We start from the raw sequence: 18,815 nt of genomic DNA, 5'->3' as shown, positions 1-18,815 counted from the left end.
ATAAATACGCCCCTGCTTACATGTAATATTTTCCTACAAACATAAAATTAAATCAAAAAAAGAAATAAGAACCTGACAAATAAGGCACAATGCAACTCTAATACTTATGATTAATTGAATTGAAAGGAACCTGCAAAACAACCACACATTTACCTCTTGTTCAGAATCTAAAAAATAATAAAAAATAAAAACCATGAAAGTTATTCCAACAAGATAAAAATACACCAATGAATGGAAAAAAGATAGATTTTTGAATATAGACTCATAATTCGTTGCAGTTTCAATGTGTGATTGAAGTGTATAAAACATATCAAGTTTTTTAAAGAAATTATCTAATAACAAAAAGTCAAAAAAATCAATGGTTGATGTTTGATCTACATAAAAATAAACAGACAGTGTCTTGAAAGAATCCCTTGCCATAAGGAAACATGGCTCATTGAAAAAATCATTGGTTGATGTCTAATGTTCGCGATTAGGTTATCGAGACGACGTAGCCATGGCTTACGCCATAGCATGCTTGGTGGAGTCATGACATGTCTTTTAGAACCATGATAATCATAGAGTTTAGCAAGAAGCAATTAATGACACAAACCATTAGTTTTTTTAATTCTAGTTAGTTGCAATGGTCTATATTTAACAAAAAATTTATAAGGAAACAGAGTTATTAGTTATGATTTGCCGAAATAAAGTATTCGCCGCCCGTCGCATTGCACGAGTAGACGACTAGTCACCAAAAATGAGGTTTAAAGGCTGATTACACTTATAATTAGATGATACTATAAGCACTGATACTATTATGAACAATAAACTTATCTAGAGGATTGACTGAACTAATACTTTATGTAAAGCAAGAAAATTTGAGCTTATAACAGGTAGCAAAACCATCAATGCATGGGTTGTTTGGTGGTTTTTTAAATGTAGGGGTAGTTTGGTACTTTTTTAAATGCATGGGTTGTTTGGTACTTTTTTAAATGTAGAGGCTGTTTGGTACTTTTTAATTCAAGGGGATGTTTAGTAATTTCTTAGATACAGAGGTTGTTTGGTACTTTTTTAAATGTAGGGGCTGTTTGGTACTTTTTAATTTAGCGGGTTGTTTGGTAATTTTTTAGATACAAAGGTTGTTTGGTAGTTTTTTTAAATGCAGGGGTTGTTTGGTACTTTTTAATTTAGGGGGTCATTTGCTACGTTGTTATTTCTTGCATTTAGACCTTAAATAACTTGTTTTGAGTAACCTACTTTTGTTATCTGATCATTTAAAGGTCAAATATTTAGTTAATTACTAGCTACAACAAAACTAATTATCGAAAGGTACATTGAAATTACTATTATACCTTTGTTTTAATATATTTTCTTCTATTACTTCCTTAGAAAAACAGACATTTCCAAATACTCTGTCACACCCCAAAACCGGAACGGCGGAAACGTTCTGGGGCGGAGGACGTCATGTACAGTATCACAACAATGCATAATGGTAAACAAGCAACAACATCATCCATTGCATTAATAGTATAATTTAATACAAGTGTGTTATGTGTATAGTTTATAAGACACCAAAAATGAATAATCAAAATAAGGACGAGTCTTGAAAGCTCCGTCTTCTCAAAAACCTGGTCATCGGTACCTGTCTACTGGTGACCTGAGAATACAAGTTATTTTGAAAACATAGATCAGCATTAAATCTGGTGAGTTCATAAGTATTTTAGTGTCATTGTTTGTATGAAAGTGTTTGTAAATGTTTGATGTAAATGTTTGTAAGTGTTTGTATCTCCTAGAAAATCCTATATTTCATACTAAAAAGTAGCCTTCTACCAAGGCCCAAATGTTCTGTATGTTGTTTGTTTGTATAAGTGTGTAATTTTCCCAAAGACAAACTATCGTTACCAAAAATATAGTTTACATTACCGTTTATGTGAGAAGATCACAATTTGAATGTAATGGGAAAATAATAAAGATGTATTTGTAGTATTTTGTATATAGCAACTATCGTTGTACTAACTATCTTAAAACACTTGTTTTAATTAAGGTAAAATGTGATATAGTTGTAACCATGCTTGATCGACTAGTTAAAACACGACGCTCTAAGACATCGAAATGGTATGACATTAGTCACCTGTAGACCTGCAGGTCCCACTGTAGCTAGCAGCAAGGTGTAGGATAGTCAATCCCGTATAGATCTATACACCAATTCACGCTCTCCCTCCAGGAGACTCTGGTTACAAAACGTGACACAGAAGTAGATTGTCATGCCATGAAGTAGTGGCTCACATTAAGTTTACAGTGTTCTTGTATGTGTATAGTGTTCTCTCTGTTCTAGTGTATTGTATCTTCTCTTTGTATAGTGTAGTGTATGTTCTCTTTGTTTCTCATCATAATATGTTCTTTCTGTTTCTCATAATAGTAAGTTTGTAGTGACTCATGAATGAACTGACTCTTATATGTTTCATTGTACTAGAAATAGTGAGTAGTGATCCTCTAAACTATACCTATTATAGTTTACTAGTAATGTTGTTTGAGTGACTGAGTATGTTTGTACACCTTTGCTACCCAAAGGTGCTGAACTGATGTAGGAACTTTTATATCTATACACATATACATAATATATAACTAAGATTCAAACGACACTCGGACAAATAACCGGATACCCTACGTCCACAACCAAACAAGGAACAGGAAATAAAGTGAGTTATCAGTCCTTAGTCCTTTCAACCTTACTCATATAACTATATCTATATAGACATGATTTTGACAATATATAAGTTTGAAAGAGTTTAATAAAGAGTTTAGCATATATAAAAGAGTTTTAACCATTTGAATGGTAACAGATGACTTGATGTCAGTTTATAAAATGTTTTGAAGAGCTTGTTTGATAAAACAGTTTGAAGTAAGAAAATTCACTTGTTTGATAGTTATTAATCACATGTGATTGATATAACAACTATAACAACTATATGTATCCCCCCCCCCATAAAAGCATTTAAAATCATTTAAAAGGTAAGTTAAGGGGTATGAACTCACCTGTAGTGAGTGATACGAATGAAAGATCGATTTAGGATGCTAAGTGTCAAGTGAAGCCTCGAGCACAAACGGATCCTAATAAGCATATAATGATACATATATGGATATAATTAGTGTATATACAACTAATCATTCAAGGAAACCACCTTAGGGACTAGGAAACACTTGGATTGAAGTGTTTTAATCACAAAGGATTGCATCTAAGGGGTTTACGGCCACACAATGGAGTTTACGGCCATTGTGTTTACGACCTAAGGGGTTTACGGCCCTAGAGTATACGGTCAAGGAGTTTACGGACGTACACTCATGGGAGGACTTGCAAACGAGGTGTTTTATGGTCCTATCTAGCATTCCACAAGTTCTTTCGATTCTAGGCTCGAATATAAGGGAGTTTAAGGCCAAAACATCCAACAACACAAGAGTTTACGGCCATGCAAGGGTTTGCGGTCGTAAACCCTTGATGGTCATGTATTTTATGATGATCTAAGGCTAGAATCAAGAGTTTAACAAGTCTAACTAGGAGGTAGAAGCAAGACTCACGTTTTTGAAGGCTTTTAATGAGTTCACGGCCCAAGAACAAGTGAGTGTTCTTGGTGAAAGTGTGAATACTTGAAGATCTATCCAAAAAGAATGATTTCATGGATGAATACATGAATCTTCACTAGATATAGAAGAATATCAACTTGAAAATTGAAAGATTACTTACAAGATTGAAGATCAAGAAGGAAGTTCTTGATGATACTTGAGAGAAAATCGAGTTCTTGAGATGGAAGTGTGTGAAAAAGGTGAAAAATGAAGGTATATCACCTAAGAAAGGAAGAGTTCACGGCCAAGGAGGTGTTTACGGCCGTAAACTCTAGTTTACGGCCGTAAAATCCATGTGTTGGAGTTTCCGGCTTGTATCATGCACACCGAGCTCTATACGATACTTCCTAACACTTTATCCTTTAAGGTACTAGGCCTAAAACACCCAAACACCTTTAACAGGGCTAAAAGATAACCAAAAAGAAGTCTGACTTTGATTGAATGGATGTACAGGATAGAAATTTCGGGTTGTCACATACTCTCTTGCAAAGGTACTAATATAACTTCAAACAACCGAAACACACCCACATATTATCTTTTGTATCATGTATTCATTTTTTTTTTCTATTTTTAGTAGATTCCATAATTGGAACATTGCAGCCAAGGAGTCCCAATTCTCCAAAATTATATAGCTTTTTAATGAAATCCTTTTAATTCTATATGCCATGCACATTGATGGTTCATAATTTTATAGTTTGTTGCAGAAAAGGATTACATGTCATAGATTTGCAAGGAAAAAAATATAGACCATAGAGTATTGTTGGTTTGTTACATAAGCTCACTAAAGACTATAATTAATTGTTCTCACATGTAGACAATTTATTCTATTTTTATTTTGTGTGCCTTGTGTTTTTATTCTATATATATGTTTTACTTGATACTTTAATTCTAAATTTGTATGTTCATTTGCAACTTTGAGTATCTATTGAGGGTTACTTTCGGACTTTGCAGAGATTTGTTAACATAGATTCAGAAGTGCAGATGCTGATGGAAAGCCAATTACTTTTACATGTGCATAGGAAAACTCTCTATTTTTTAAATATGAGGTAAGACCTTTCACATAATAGTGTTAATAGTAAAAGATATGGTTTTGAAGTGACCATCTTAATGTTTAACTTCCATTGGACCCACCTACATCTTCTATTAATATATCATTTGTGTACTTAATTTGGTCAAGGATAGACAGGTCCCTGTATTTTCAAATCTGGAAATTCCAGATTCAGCCCCTTTAGTTTAATTTTAATTTTTTAGTCTATAATAAAAGTAAACAGAATATCATTATATATAAGTTTGTTAATTTAACTTTCTGTAAATGGTTGGTTTAGTTGGTATAGTTTATGAAAGTGTTAAATTGACAAATAATGTTATAGTTAGACTGAATAAATTTTGTCTATGGTAGCCATGTTGATTTTTGCTGCCAAGTTGATTACCATAGCCAAGTTGATCGTATTGATTTCATACCTTATAGTAATTATACACATGTTTCTCTTGAAGTTAATAAACTATTGAATTATCATCAACCAAATCGCAAATTCTACAAATACGTGTCTAATGAGTCGTAAACTAATTTGGGTCATTCAATAAATACTTCAAAATTTCAACAAGATATCTCTCATATATCATCAGGACGTTAATGAAAAAAAACTCCTTTAAGTTAATCGGCCTAGTATCAAAACCTCAACCCCTAAATAAATTCAATTAGCTATGCTCTGAATCGAAAATCTACTGAATTATATTGAGTAGAAGAGTAATTTGAGAAGAAAAGGTATAAGGTCATACTTGGTTTGGGTAGACAGACTTAAGCAAGAAGCTTTGATGAAATTGGCTATTAGATGAGGGTATTCTGCCTCTCGGCACTTGTGGAAGATTAACCGAGAGTAGAGAAAAGATTTAGCAAGTCAAATCGTAGAGACATAATTGCTTGGAATCGATTAGGTGAAATGAAGTTCCAGTTAGCTTTTGTCGCTTGCCTTGAATTTAGAACAGGTACGAAGATAACTAAGTCTTGGAGCCTTCAATCGTGTCAACCGAAACTGTGGAAACGAGATGAACGGTGCCAATGAATGGCACTGTGAGCATGCTACCTTCAATGTCATTGATTGCCTGATTCACAAGTTAGGGTTGAGAGGAGTATGACGTCGGTTGAAAGATAAGATGTAATTGTGTATACAGTGTTTTTGGTTGAAAAGTCAAATATTGGAAACTATCTAATTTAGTTAGAGGGAAATAGAAAAAATAGCGGGAATTGAAATAAAATGTTATTTATTGAGAGGGAAAATGAAATTAGGTAAGATATATAAATCAAATTTTATGAAAAAAAAATTGTACGAAAAATATATTTAAAGAAAATTTGACGTTTATTTAATAATAATAATTAATATTTTGGATATTATATTTAAATTATATATGGCAATGTTTTAATTAAATTTTGTTTATTTTATTTTATAATTTATATTGCAAAATTATAAAACATGGACTTTTACACTAAAAGTTGCATTCATGTTTTAACAATGCAACATTTGTAATAAAAGTTGCAATTTTTAATAAAATTTGCAACCTTCTGACTAGAGGTTTACCCCTGCTTTGCGCGTGCACGCGCGCGCGCGGTGGGGGGAGAATTGTCAAAATATTATTTCCTTTATTTCCTTTTGAGTTTAAGCTGCTTAAAAAGTTACCTTTTATTTTTCTTTTTACCTTCTAATCATCTAATATGGATGAGTAGTTAGTTGCTATAAATTTTTCAGGAACTGCTGTTGCTGCAAGTTCAAAAGCCCCAACAAATAGATAGTTTTTGATGATATTTCGTCAAATGGGCTTATTTGAAAAATAAAAGTTACTTACTTAGAATGGCAAGAAACTATGTGACATGTTCAAATTCACGAAAGTCACAAAAGTTGAAGGTGTAAAATTAGATTTTCCACTTCAAACGAAATACAAACAGGGTGTGAGAGTCGACTTTTACAACAGAAGTAGGGTAGATGCTTTCAAATTCCCAGATACTTACATAAACATCAAAAAATCTATAATGAATATATCAAATTATGAGTAAATGTTGTATTTCAATTATTTATATATAAAAGGCATGCTTGGTTAGTAGACTTTGGAAATGGAATTTGATTTCCATTCCATGGGGTGTTTGGTTGTCAAAATAGATGGAATTCAATTTTGTCAGAATGTCAGGACTCCCTCATTTTAAGATTTTACAATTCCTTTAATGGTTGGATACTTGGAGCTAATTCAATTCAAATCTTTTCCTTTGTTTTTTAAAAGACGAAAACACCCACAACATATACCTTAGTCATCATTTACCTTAGTCAAACGAATCATATCTTGCATACCAGATCTGGATCATGTTCCCAGAAAAACGATTCTTTTGGTACGTGAGGGTAGCTGAAATTGCAATTTTGGTCCCTGTTGTATAATCATTTCACTATCAACTGGGGAAAAAATGTTGCAAAAACCTCAAATAATGAAGTATTAATGCCACATGATTGAAGACAATAATAAGAATGAAATAACACACCTATCAAACTCAGTAACAGACGTATGTGATTGTTTCCCGGTTTTTGTTCAACCCTTTAATAAAAACATAATCTGTAAAAAAGAACAACTCTTCAAAAAAAAACGAACATAAAAAGGGACAGTTTTTTTGGACCTTTTTACACCTATCTAGTTTCTTCTGATGTGGATTTCAATTTCCATATTGATCTTGTGATAGCATGCTTACACAGTTAAGTATTTCATCCATCACCTTGCTCTGTGTTTTTGGATCCTCAGAAAGCTCAAGCACCCTCTGGAAATCACCAAAGATAATTGATTTCAAAGTTTACATTTCTTGAAAATAATTATTACTATTCGTGTATTACTAACCTGTATGATCCACACTAATAAAATTGGTTCCAATTAGGTCAGCATCACAAAAGCTTGTGATCATCTTCTAAGCAATTAAAAATCAATCTCACAAGATTAGGATGGCATAATTGTCCAAGATAATTGATTTTTGCATGCAAAAGTAGCCATATAAAATTGTTTTTTTTCAAATGTAAGGGTAAAACCGTCAATCATTCTTTTTTTTTTGACATACTAATAGTCATTTAATCTTTAATAAAGATAATTAGATAAGCAAGTTAGGAAAATGAGTTTTTCCCCATTAAGTCCCAACTTTTTATAAAACTCTTACTTCATTTTCTCAAATCATTTTATAAACATAAATTCTTGAGGAATAAAAGAAATTACCATTTGTTTTTCAAAAAGAGAACTGAGATTGAGGCCTTGAGATTTATAAATAAGCTCAAAAGCCCTGATGGTGATAAGTTGAGCAGGGCCTTCATCCCGCCTTTCAACTACAAGGGTAGGAGAATCCTACATTTCAAATAAATTATTTCACATCTACTTCTTAAACTCAGTTCAATCAATTTTTTATTAAAAATATATTAATTTTGTACTTTGATTAAAAAAAGTTGCAATTTTTGTATTAATACAAGAATACCAACCTATTGGGCACTACCACCCAAATGAATTTGTTTATGTTTGTTTTCACTTTTCCCAACATGAACCTACATGAGACATCACATAAATCAAAATCAAAACAATTTTTTTTTCTTTTCAGTAACGATTAACATTTAACAAAAACAACGAGTTTTTTTTCCTAAAATCTCTAGTCATTTTGCTAAATAATTTGCATAAGAAATATATAAAATACCTTAATAGTTGCTCCTGACTCTGTTCTGATCTGATCTGAGAAATGTTTAGTCACAAACATATGTTGAGAAAACCATTTAATATATATATATATATATATATATATATATATATATATATATATATATATATATATATATATATATATATATAAATTCTGAGACAAAAGTACTACCTTCTAGTATTGCGAAGGTTCATGAATGAATGAAGAAACATAAAGATAAGTATCAGTCTTTACATTGTCTATGACTTGCATAGTGTCCAACAGCCTGAAATATTACAAACCATGATTTTTTAATAATTATGATGGAATTGTCGATAATTTTTAAACTTTTACTTATTATTTTAAGTTTTGTTTTTATCTATTCCAACTTAAATATAAATGGGGGTATTTTAGTTTTTCATAGAAAAAGGAAGAATGGACTCAAATTTTCATCTGTTAAGATTTATGGAGTCATGAATAAATTGACAAGTTCCTAAGAGTTCAAGGGCCATAAATGTAACTTGACAAATTAAACAATTGAATTGTTTAATATTATTGGACGGTGGAATTGTTTATTCAAAGAAACTTTCGGTGGAATTTTTTGAATGGACGGTGGAAAATGTGCAAAAGAAAAACGGCCGCAATATTAAACACATTGAAAATTGGTATGTGGCTTTTCAAAGTCAAAATTTGCAGCCCTCGTGTGAATTGAAGAAAAGTTTACGGCTTAAAAGGCTATAAATATTCTTCTTCTTTCAATTGAAAATGCAGAGCAAGCAACACAACACAAAGATTTTTTTGTATATACACAGAAAGAAATTAGTGAGGTATTATTTTTGTGCAGAACCTTAATTTTTGGCAGCCAAAAATTACGAGTGATATCCTACAGTGAGTGATCAGATTACAAGGGCAGATTTTAGCCTTGTATGATTGTAATTTTCTTTGGTGTTAATAAAATCCCCTCTCTCTCGTTCGCCCGTGGATGTAGGTCAGATTAGACCGAACCACGTTAAATATCGTGTTCAATTTCGTTTGCAATTTTTTCAGTAATTTCCGCGAGTTTTGCCGAAATCGTTATATCAATTTTTTCGGAAGTGCTTAACTTGTTTTGTTGCATACCCAACAAACTGGTATCAGAGCAAAGGCATGGCAGAGAACGAGAGAGAGAGAGTATGTGATTAAGAAACGTCACAAGTTTTGGATGGCAGAGAAAAGCCAAGTTGTTCAAGCCTCCAAGTGGGAGATTGTTAAGATTTATGAAGTCATGAACAAATTGACAAGTTCCTAAGAGTTCAAGGGCCATAATTGTAACTTGACAAATTAAACAATTGAATTGTTTAATATTATTGGACGGTGGAATTGTTTATTCAAAGAAACTTTCGGTGGAATTTTTTGAATGGACCGTGGAAAAGGTGCAAAAGAAAAACGGCCGCAATATTAAACACATTGAAAATTGGTATGTGGCTTTTCAAAGTCAAAATTTGCAGCCGTTTTTCTTTTGCACCTTTTCCACCGTCCATTCAAAAAATTCCACCGAAAGTTTCTTTGAATAAACAATTCCACCGTCCAATAATATTAAACAATTCAATTGTTTAATTTGTCAAGTTACATTTATGACCCTTGAACTCTTAGGAACTTGTCAATTTGTTCATGACTCCATAAATCTTAACAATTTCCCACTTGGAGGCTTGAACAACTTGGCTTTTCTCTGCCATCCAAAACTTGTGACGTTTCTTAATCACATACTCTCTCTCTCTCTCTCTCTCTCTCTCTCTCTCTCTCATTCTCTGCCATGCCTTTGCTCTGATACCAGTTTGTTGGGTATGCAACAAAACAAGTTAAGCACTTCCGAAAAAATTGATATAACGATTTCGGCAAAACTCGCGGAAATTACTGAAAAAATTGCAAACGAAATTGAACACGATATTTAACGTGGTTCGGTCTAATCTGACCTACATCCACGGGCGAACGAGAGAGAGGGGATTTTATTAACACCAAAGAAAATTACAATCATACAAGGCTAAAATCTGCCCTTGTAATCTGATCACTCACTGTAAGATATCACTCGTAATTTTTGGCTGCCAAAAATTAAGGCTCTGCACAAAAATAATACCTCACTAATTTCTTTCTGTGTATATACAAAAAAATCTTTGTGTTGTGTTGCTTGCTCTGCATTTTCAATTGAAAGAAGAAGAATATTTATAGCCTTTTAAGCCGTAAACTTTTCTTCAATTCACACGAGGGCTGCAAATTTTGACTTTGAAAAGCCACATACCAATTTTCAATGTGTTTAATATTGCGGCCTTCGTGTGAATTGAAGAAAAGTTTACGGCTTAAAAGGCTATAAATATTCTTCTTCTTTCAATTGAAAATGCAGAGCAAGCAACACAACACAAAGATTTTTTTGTATATACACATAAAGAAATTAGTGAGGTATTATTTTTGTGCAGAGCCTTAATTTTTGGCAGCCAAAAATTACGAGTGATATCTTACAGTGAGTGATCAGATTACAAGGGCAGATTTTAGCCTTGTATGATTGTAATTTTCTTTGGTGTTAATAAAATCCCCTCTCTCTCGTTCGCCCGTGGATGTAGGTCAGATTAGACCGAACCACGTTAAATATCGTGTTCAATTTCGTTTGCAAAACTTGTTTTGTTGCATACCCAACAAACTGGTATCAGAGCTATGGCTGAAGATGGGAAAGTTAAGATCGAAAAATTTGATGGTCAAGATTTCGGTTTCTGGAAAATGCAAATTGAAGATTATCTCTACCAGAAGAAATTACACCAACCTTTGTCCAAAGACAAACCTGAAGAGATGACGCAGGAGGAATGGGACTTATTAGATCAGCAGGCACTCGGAGTAATAAGGTTATCATTGGCAAAGAATGTAGCTTACAATATTGTCAATGTAAAGACAACCTACAGTCTGATAAATGCGCTGTCTAATATGTACGAAAAACCTTCAGCGGCAAATAAGGTTTTCTTGATCCGGCAACTTGTAAATCTGAAGATGAAGGAGGGTAGCTCGGTGACAGATCACGTAAATGAATTCAACTCAATAATATCAAGATTGATATATGTTGATATTGGATTTGAAGATGAAGTCATGGCGTTGCTACTATTATCATCGTTACCCGATAGTTGGTCTGGCACAGTGACCGCCGTTAGCAGTTCAGCCGGAGGTGCCAAGCTATCATTCGAAGGTATTCGTGATTTAATCCTTGGTGAGGATGTGCGCAGAAGGAGTGCCGGAGAAGCTTCCAGTAGTCTTCTAACTACTGAAGGCAGAGGAAGAAAAACCAACAGAGGAAGTGGTGGTAGAGGAAGATCGAAGTCAAGAAAGAGAGGTCAGTCGAAGAACAGGAAAGATATTACCTGTTAGAACTGTAATGAGAAATGTCATTTCAGAAATCAGTGCCCAAAGCCTTCGGCAGACAAAGGCAAGAAGGAAGTAAATATGGCAGCAGATTCTGAAGATGATGCACTCATTTGTTGTGTTGAAAACTCAACTGAATCCTGGATCATGGATTCTGGCGCGTCGTTTCATGCTAGTCATTCCAGAGAAGTAATGCATAATTTTAAGCAGTACAAAGGGAAAGTCAGATTAGCAGATAACAAGAGCCTGGATATTACTGGAGTTAGGGATGTGGTCCTCAAGACAACCTTGGGTACGAAGTGGACTTTGAAGAATGTCAAGTTCATTCCAGACTTGAAAAGGATGTTAATATCTGTGGGGCAGCTTGATGATGAAGGTCACCATGTTACATTTGGTGATCATCAGTGGAAAGTGACAAAGGGAAACTTAGTTGTTGCTAGAGGTCAGAAGCGGGGTACACTTTATATGGTGGAAGTTTCTGATGCTGAAGCACATGCTGTTGAAGAAGTTGGGGCGTCTACTCTATGACACCAAAGACTTGGCCATATGAGTGAGAATGGAATGAAGATGCTAGCCTCCAAAGGAAGAATTCCAGATCTGAAGACTGTAACACTTGATTTCTGTGAGCCATGTGTTCTTGGTAAACAGAAGAAAGTTACTTTCGTGAAGACTGGTCGTCCTCCCAAGTCCGGGAAATTGGAGCTAGTACATTCAGATGTTTATGGTCCCACTACAGTTTCTTCAGTGGGAGGATCCCGATATTATGTTACTTTCATTGACGACTGCACAAGGAAAGTTTGGGTTTATTTCTTGAAGCATAAGTCTGAAGTTTTCAGCACATTCAAGAAATGGAAAGCTATTGTAGAGAATGAAACAAACTTGAAAATCAAGTGTTTCAGATCAGACAATGGGGGCGAATACAGTAGCAAAGAATTTGTTGATTATTGTGCTGACCAAGGAATCAGAATGCAAAAGACGGTTCCGGAGACACCTCAGCAAAATGGAGTAGCTGAGAGGATGAACAGAACATTGAACGAGAGGGCTAAAAGCATGAGACTGCATGCAGGTTTACCCAAGATGTTCTGGGCAGATTCGGTCAACACAGCTGCATATTTAATCAACAGAGGACCCTCAGTTCCCATAGGGTTCAAGATTCCAGAAGAGGAATGGCAAGGTCGGGAGATTTCGCTCAAACACTTGAAGGTATTTGGTTGTGTCTCGTATGTTAAAGTTAAAGACTCGGAGAGAGACAAGCTAGAGGCAAAGGCAAGGAAGTGCACCTTTATAAGTTACGGGTTGGATGACATGGGGTACCGCTTCTGGGATAATGAGAATAAGAAAGTTATCAGAAGTCGGGATGTGGTGTTCAACGAAAATGCTCTATACAAGGATGAACTTGCAAAAAGCTCCAATGGTGACAAGCAACCAGAAAAGAAGGATCAAGTTGAGTTAGAAGAAATCTCAGACGATGACGTTGTAAAACCTATTAGTACTCCAGAGATAGGTGAAAGTTCAGGAAGCAGTGGGAGCTCTGATGTATCTGGAGATAGTGGGAGCACAGTGGATAGTAGTTCAGAAGATGAGGTTGCAGATGATGCAGAAACCGAAACTCCTATTATTCGTAGATCCACTAGAGCACGAAGACCTCCAGTAAGGTATTCTCCTTCAGCTAATTACTTGCTGTTGACTGAGAATGGTGAACCTGAATCTTATCCAGAGGCCTTAAGGATGAAAGATTCCATACAGTGGAAGACGGCTATGGAAGACGAGTTGAGCTCACTTGATAAGAACCATACTTGGTCCTTGGTCAAGCTCCCAGCATGGAAAAAAGCACTGCAGAACAAATGGGTGTTTCGGGTCAAAGATGAGATTGATGGCACTAAAAGATATAAGGCCAGATTGGTTGTAAAGGGTTTCCAACAAAAGAGGGGTGTTGACTACAACGAGATATTCTCCCCAGTTGTGAAAATTACTACAATCAGAATGGTCTTGGGAATTGTAGCCTCTGAAGATCTCCATCTAGAGCAGCTAGATGTGAAGACAGCTTTTCTCCATGGTGACCTGGAAGAAGACATCTACATGGCACAACCAGAAGGTTTCCCAACAGTTGGCAAGGAAAACTTGGTGTGCAAATTAAAGAAAAGTCTGTATGGATTGAAGCAAGCTCCAAGACAGTGGTACTTGAAATTTGATAGCTTCATGCAGAGGAGTGGGTATCACATATGTGAGATGGATCACTGTTGCTACTTGAAGAAATTCAACTCCTCATACATCATCCTGTTATTGTATGTTGATGACATGTTGATAGCTGGATCCGACATGCAGGAAATCAACAAGCTTAAGAAGCAGTTGTCCAGAGAGTTCGAGATGAAGGACCTAGGGGCTGCTAAGCAGATATTGGGCATGAGCATAGCCAGGAACAGAGTTACCGGTACATTAAAACTTTCACAAGCTAAGTACATCAAGAAAGTTTTAGAAAAGTTCAGCATGGCAGATGCTAAAGCCAGAAGTACACCTTTGGGAAGTCAGTTAAGACTCTCAAAGAAGCAATCCCCAAAGACGGAAGAAGACAAGAACCGGATGACTAAAGTTCCCTATGCATCTGCAGTTGGTAGCTTAATGTATGCTATGGTATGCACCAGACCAGACATTGCTCATGCAGTGGGAGTTATGAGCAGGTTCATGTCAAATCCAGGAAAAGAGCATTGGGAAGGAGTAAAGTGGTTGCTACGCTACTTGAAAGGAACATCTGAGGTTGCCCTATGTTTCAGAAGAAAGGGTGTGGTCTTGGAAGGTTTCGCCGATGCTGATTTGGGTGGATGTGTGGATTCAGGAAAGAGCACAAGAGGTTATGTGTTCACAATTGGAGGTACATCAATCAGTTGGATGTCCAGGTTACAAAAGAGTGTTGCTCTCTCAACCACAGAAGCAGAGTATATGGCTATTGCAGAAGCAGCCAAAGAGCTTATATGGTTGAAGAACTTTCTATCAGAACTTGGAATGCATCAGGAGGATTGTGTATTGCATTGTGACAACCAGAGTGCAGTTTACTTGGCAAAGAATCCAGTGTTTCATAATAGAACGAAACACATTCAGATGAGGTACCATTTTATTCGAGAATTAATTACTGATGGAACTCTAAATCTGAAGAAAATCCTTGGAACGAAGAATCCAGCAGATATGTTCACCAAGGTGGTTACCACTGAAAAGTTAAAGCTTTGTATGGCTTCAACTGGCCTTTCAGAAGTTTGAGCAAAGGCATGGCAGAGAACGAGAGAGAGAGAGAGAGAGTATGTGATTAAGAAACGTCACAAGTTTTGGATGGCAGAGAAAAGCCAAGTTGTTCAAGCCTCCAAGTGGGAGATTGTTAAGATTTATGGAGTCATGAACAAATTGACAAGTTCCTAAGAGTTCAAGGGCCATAAATGTAACTTGACAAATTAAACAATTGAATTGTTTAATATTATTGGACGGTGGAATTGTTTATTCAAAGAAACTTTCGGTGGAATTTTTTGAATGGACGGTGGAAAAGGTGCAAAAGAAAAACGGCTGCAAATTTTGACTTTGAAAAGCCACATACCAATTTTCAATGTGTTTAATAAAATCCCCTCTCTCTCGTTCGCCCGTGGATGTAGGTCAGATTAGACCGAACCACGTTAAATATCGTGTTCAATTTCGTTTGCAATTTTTTCAGTAATTTCCGCGAGTTTTGCCGAAATCGTTATATCAATTTTTTCGGAAGTGCTTAACTTGTTTTGTTGCATACCCAACATCATCCATCAAAGAATTAAGTTCCGTCCAGAATTCCATTCATCTGCAACCAAAGACACGCTCATCATGCAATAATCCTATGAAAAGTTGAAGACTAAAGAAAATTCATAACAAAAAAAAAAAACAAAACAAAACAAAAGTGATATTAAATTATAGAAACTTATAGCAGACAGTTTCACAGTCTGTATATGTGAATGATCAAAGTCCATACCTAATCCCTACATTCATGGAATGTTAACCGAAGTGTATTTATTTGCATCCTCAAATGTCAACTGTCTTCGTTGCCGATGTCGTAGGCATCCTCTTCGTTGATACCAAATCGTTCAACACACACATACGCAACAAAACAAACCTTAGAAAATTTAAAAGGCAGACTGAAAGGTCAAAAAATGAATACGTTAGCAATATAATAACAAAAAATAGGAAGATAAATGAAGAGAAATTCTAAAATTTTCAAAATTAAAGCAAAGATAATATGATCAACTAAAAAGTAAACCCTAGAGTTAAGATTGCTAGTAGTTAACACTTTGAAGAAACAAAAACAACCCAAATTTGCAGTAATGGAACTCCTTGTCATTTTGGTACTTGATAATGCTCATAGGGTTTTGAGAACACTGAAAACATAACAGCCGTGTTATTTTTCTATAAAAGTTAATAGGTGACCCTAAGGTGCAAAAAGAAAAAGAAGGATAAAAAACATACATCAATGATTGTTGCTTGAACCCTAGGGTTTTGAAATGCCATGGCAACCTCAAGATTGGCCATGATTTTGGAGATAACTTCTTTTGGGGTAAGTCCAATTTGATCTTTAAAAAAATGAACAAAAAAAAGAAGATATAAGTAAACAAATATATTTATACCGGTTGCAAGTATAAAAATATTTTACAAAGTTGTTTGATTTCATTATATCTTACCAAATTGCTCCTTTACCTCGGGACTACTAATATCAAAAATTTTCAATGAGTCCATCATACGGTTGTCCCATTCAGGACTCCCCCCATGCTATTCCTGAAAATAAAACAATTGATTGAATGAGGGAAAATACAACTAACTCACAACTTACATTCAATAATAAGGTTAATCAAGCTTTTTGACTGTTTAAAAAGCAGCTGTACAAACGTCAAGATCCGACTTGACTTGATAAGAGCCAAACGGAAAACTTAAGTTATGAAGTAAAGATTATTCCGAAGTTATATTAGAATGAAAAAAGATGAAATTAAAATAAAAAACTTACAACATATCCTGCAGGTGTTGATGGTATTGCAGGTTCTGAAGCATCCTGTTTAAAAAAAATAAAAAATCATATTAACGAGGTTGACATATATATATATATATATATATATATATATATATATATAGAGAGAGAGAGAGAGAGAGAGAGAGAGAGAGAGAGAGAGAGAGAGAGAGAGAGAGAGAGAGAGAGAGAGAACGTCCTAAATGTTGAGAATGCAAGAACAGATCCTAACCATTTAAATTTTTAGATCTTTGGCTATTTTTAAAAGGGTCATTCATGTCAATTATGAAAGTAACGAGACAAATTTGTAACTTCTAAATGGACAAAAGGGTATACTGGGAATTCGGAAAAATCAATAAATGGTATGTTCTCTAAATTAGCTATATTTCTCTCTTTCTCTACGTAACCGGTATTAGAAGGAAACATAAACCCTAAATGTAATTCACAACTAGCCAACGCCAAACATATTTGTTGCTAAAAACTTTATCCCTCCATAACACCACCGCCAACATCAGTCAGCATCTCGCTATCACATCTTCGTTCATCCACCACCACCATCTATTCTCGTCGTCTTCGTCTCTTCACCCAGCCAACAACACCATAGCCGCTAGAACCACAAACATAAACCATCGAGATTAGAAGAAAGATGTTTGTGATTATCAAACTGGTACGAGATACAAGACGCCATTTGTAGTTGTCGGCCTCCACTATCATCACAACACAAAACACCATTTGTGCAACCTCCACCATCATCATACAAGATGCAATTATCCAGCCACCGTCTACCATCCTAATCAGTCTCCTACAGCCCTTCTTCACCATCTTAGCCACACCAAAGTCTATCCTCACCTTTTTATCCTTTTTTCCAGTGTTCCACTGCCAAAAAGACAAAGGTCACCATCAACTAACGCCACCTCTACAGTTTTCGGTCTTTCCTTTCCATCAATTTCTTCTTTCGGTTATGTGTTGGTTGTTTCTTTTCTGTGACGAAGGGTAGGTATGATTTGTTTGAAGAACATGCAGAGGGGTGAGTTTAAAATGACAACCAAATAGTACGTAGCCAGTAATGTTTTTTCTCTTGAATATGTTATTTATAAAGTCATACTCATCCCATTTACTAAATGAATTGGTATACCCACAAAATGAAACTTGAATAAATAAATGTATATTAATGGTAGGTGAAAAGGGTGATATTGCTCGATTTTTTTATTGGAAGAAGGTACAATGCTCTTTTCGTCTTCTTTTAACTAAAATCCCTACTTAAATGTATAAAAATGTTGGTAATTTTCTATTTCTCAATTTATATCATAGTAGGATGGGAATCCTATGCCAAAGTGAATGATGATGTGTGAATTTATATCATACTATGCGAAAGTTATTGTTATATATATATATATATATATATATATATATATATATATATATATATATATATATATATATATATATATATATATATATACTAGGTGTAAAACCCGTGTATTACACGAGTTAATTAAAAAAAATAAAATATTAAAATGTAAATAATAAGTATTTTTAAAAATAAAATTTTGATATAAAGAATGAAATTTTGAAATACGAAACATATTAATTGCAATTTAGTATAATATTTATTACATTTCATAGTTTACATATATAAGTAATTATGTGGTTTTTTAATTTTAAAAATTGAAAAAAACCATAAATTGAGATGTGGATATTATTTATTTAAAAAATATCACAAAATGACAAGTGTCAAAACTCATTAGAGATTGACATGTGGCAAAATTATTTTCATTTATTATAGTATATATATATATATATATATATATATATATATATATATATATATATATATATATGTGGTTTGATGTTTTTTTTTTAATTTTTAATTTTAATTGGTCAAGTTGGAATAATATATAGTAAATTTTCTTATTTAAAAATAATTATAGCTTATTTGTACGTAAAGAAATAAGGAAGATGACCAAAATTACTTTTATTTATATAAGAATACAATTATAAATGATTTGATCAAAGATACGAAATAATTCATTTACGATTGCAAATTTTTATGGATTTTTTATATAATTTATGTTCTATTTATTGGTGAAAGGGTAACATATATAGTGTCTTAGTTATATGTAATCGACTAATTCATATCGTGTTAAG

At 34.2% G+C, this 18,815-nt stretch overlaps 1 long non-coding RNA gene across 1 annotated transcript; it reads right to left on the bottom strand.

Moving 5' to 3' along the window:
* Nucleotides 1-1,526: 1,526 nt before the first annotated feature.
* On the bottom strand, nt 1,527-17,737 carry LOC145167561 (uncharacterized). Its single transcript, XR_013741232.1, has 15 exons — nt 17,517-17,737; nt 16,668-16,712; nt 16,348-16,441; nt 16,136-16,239; nt 15,645-16,047; nt 15,413-15,476; nt 8,477-8,570; nt 8,303-8,337; nt 8,094-8,156; nt 7,837-7,962; nt 7,471-7,537; nt 7,266-7,393; nt 7,124-7,194; nt 6,910-7,011; nt 1,527-1,636 (listed from the first exon to the last, which is right to left on the bottom strand). It is a non-coding gene; the product is annotated as an uncharacterized LOC145167561 (long non-coding RNA).
* Nucleotides 17,738-18,815: the final 1,078 nt, after the last annotated feature.

The sequence above is a fragment of the Lactuca virosa genome, chromosome 3 (genome assembly GCF_052849685.1).
Source record: "Lactuca virosa cultivar CGN04683 chromosome 3, Lactuca_virosa_CGN04683_v6, whole genome shotgun sequence".
NCBI classification, from domain to species: domain Eukaryota; kingdom Viridiplantae; phylum Streptophyta; class Magnoliopsida; order Asterales; family Asteraceae; genus Lactuca; species Lactuca virosa.
The sequence above is the reverse complement of the archived record's forward strand: the minus strand, read 5'-3'. Positions and strand labels throughout refer to the sequence as shown.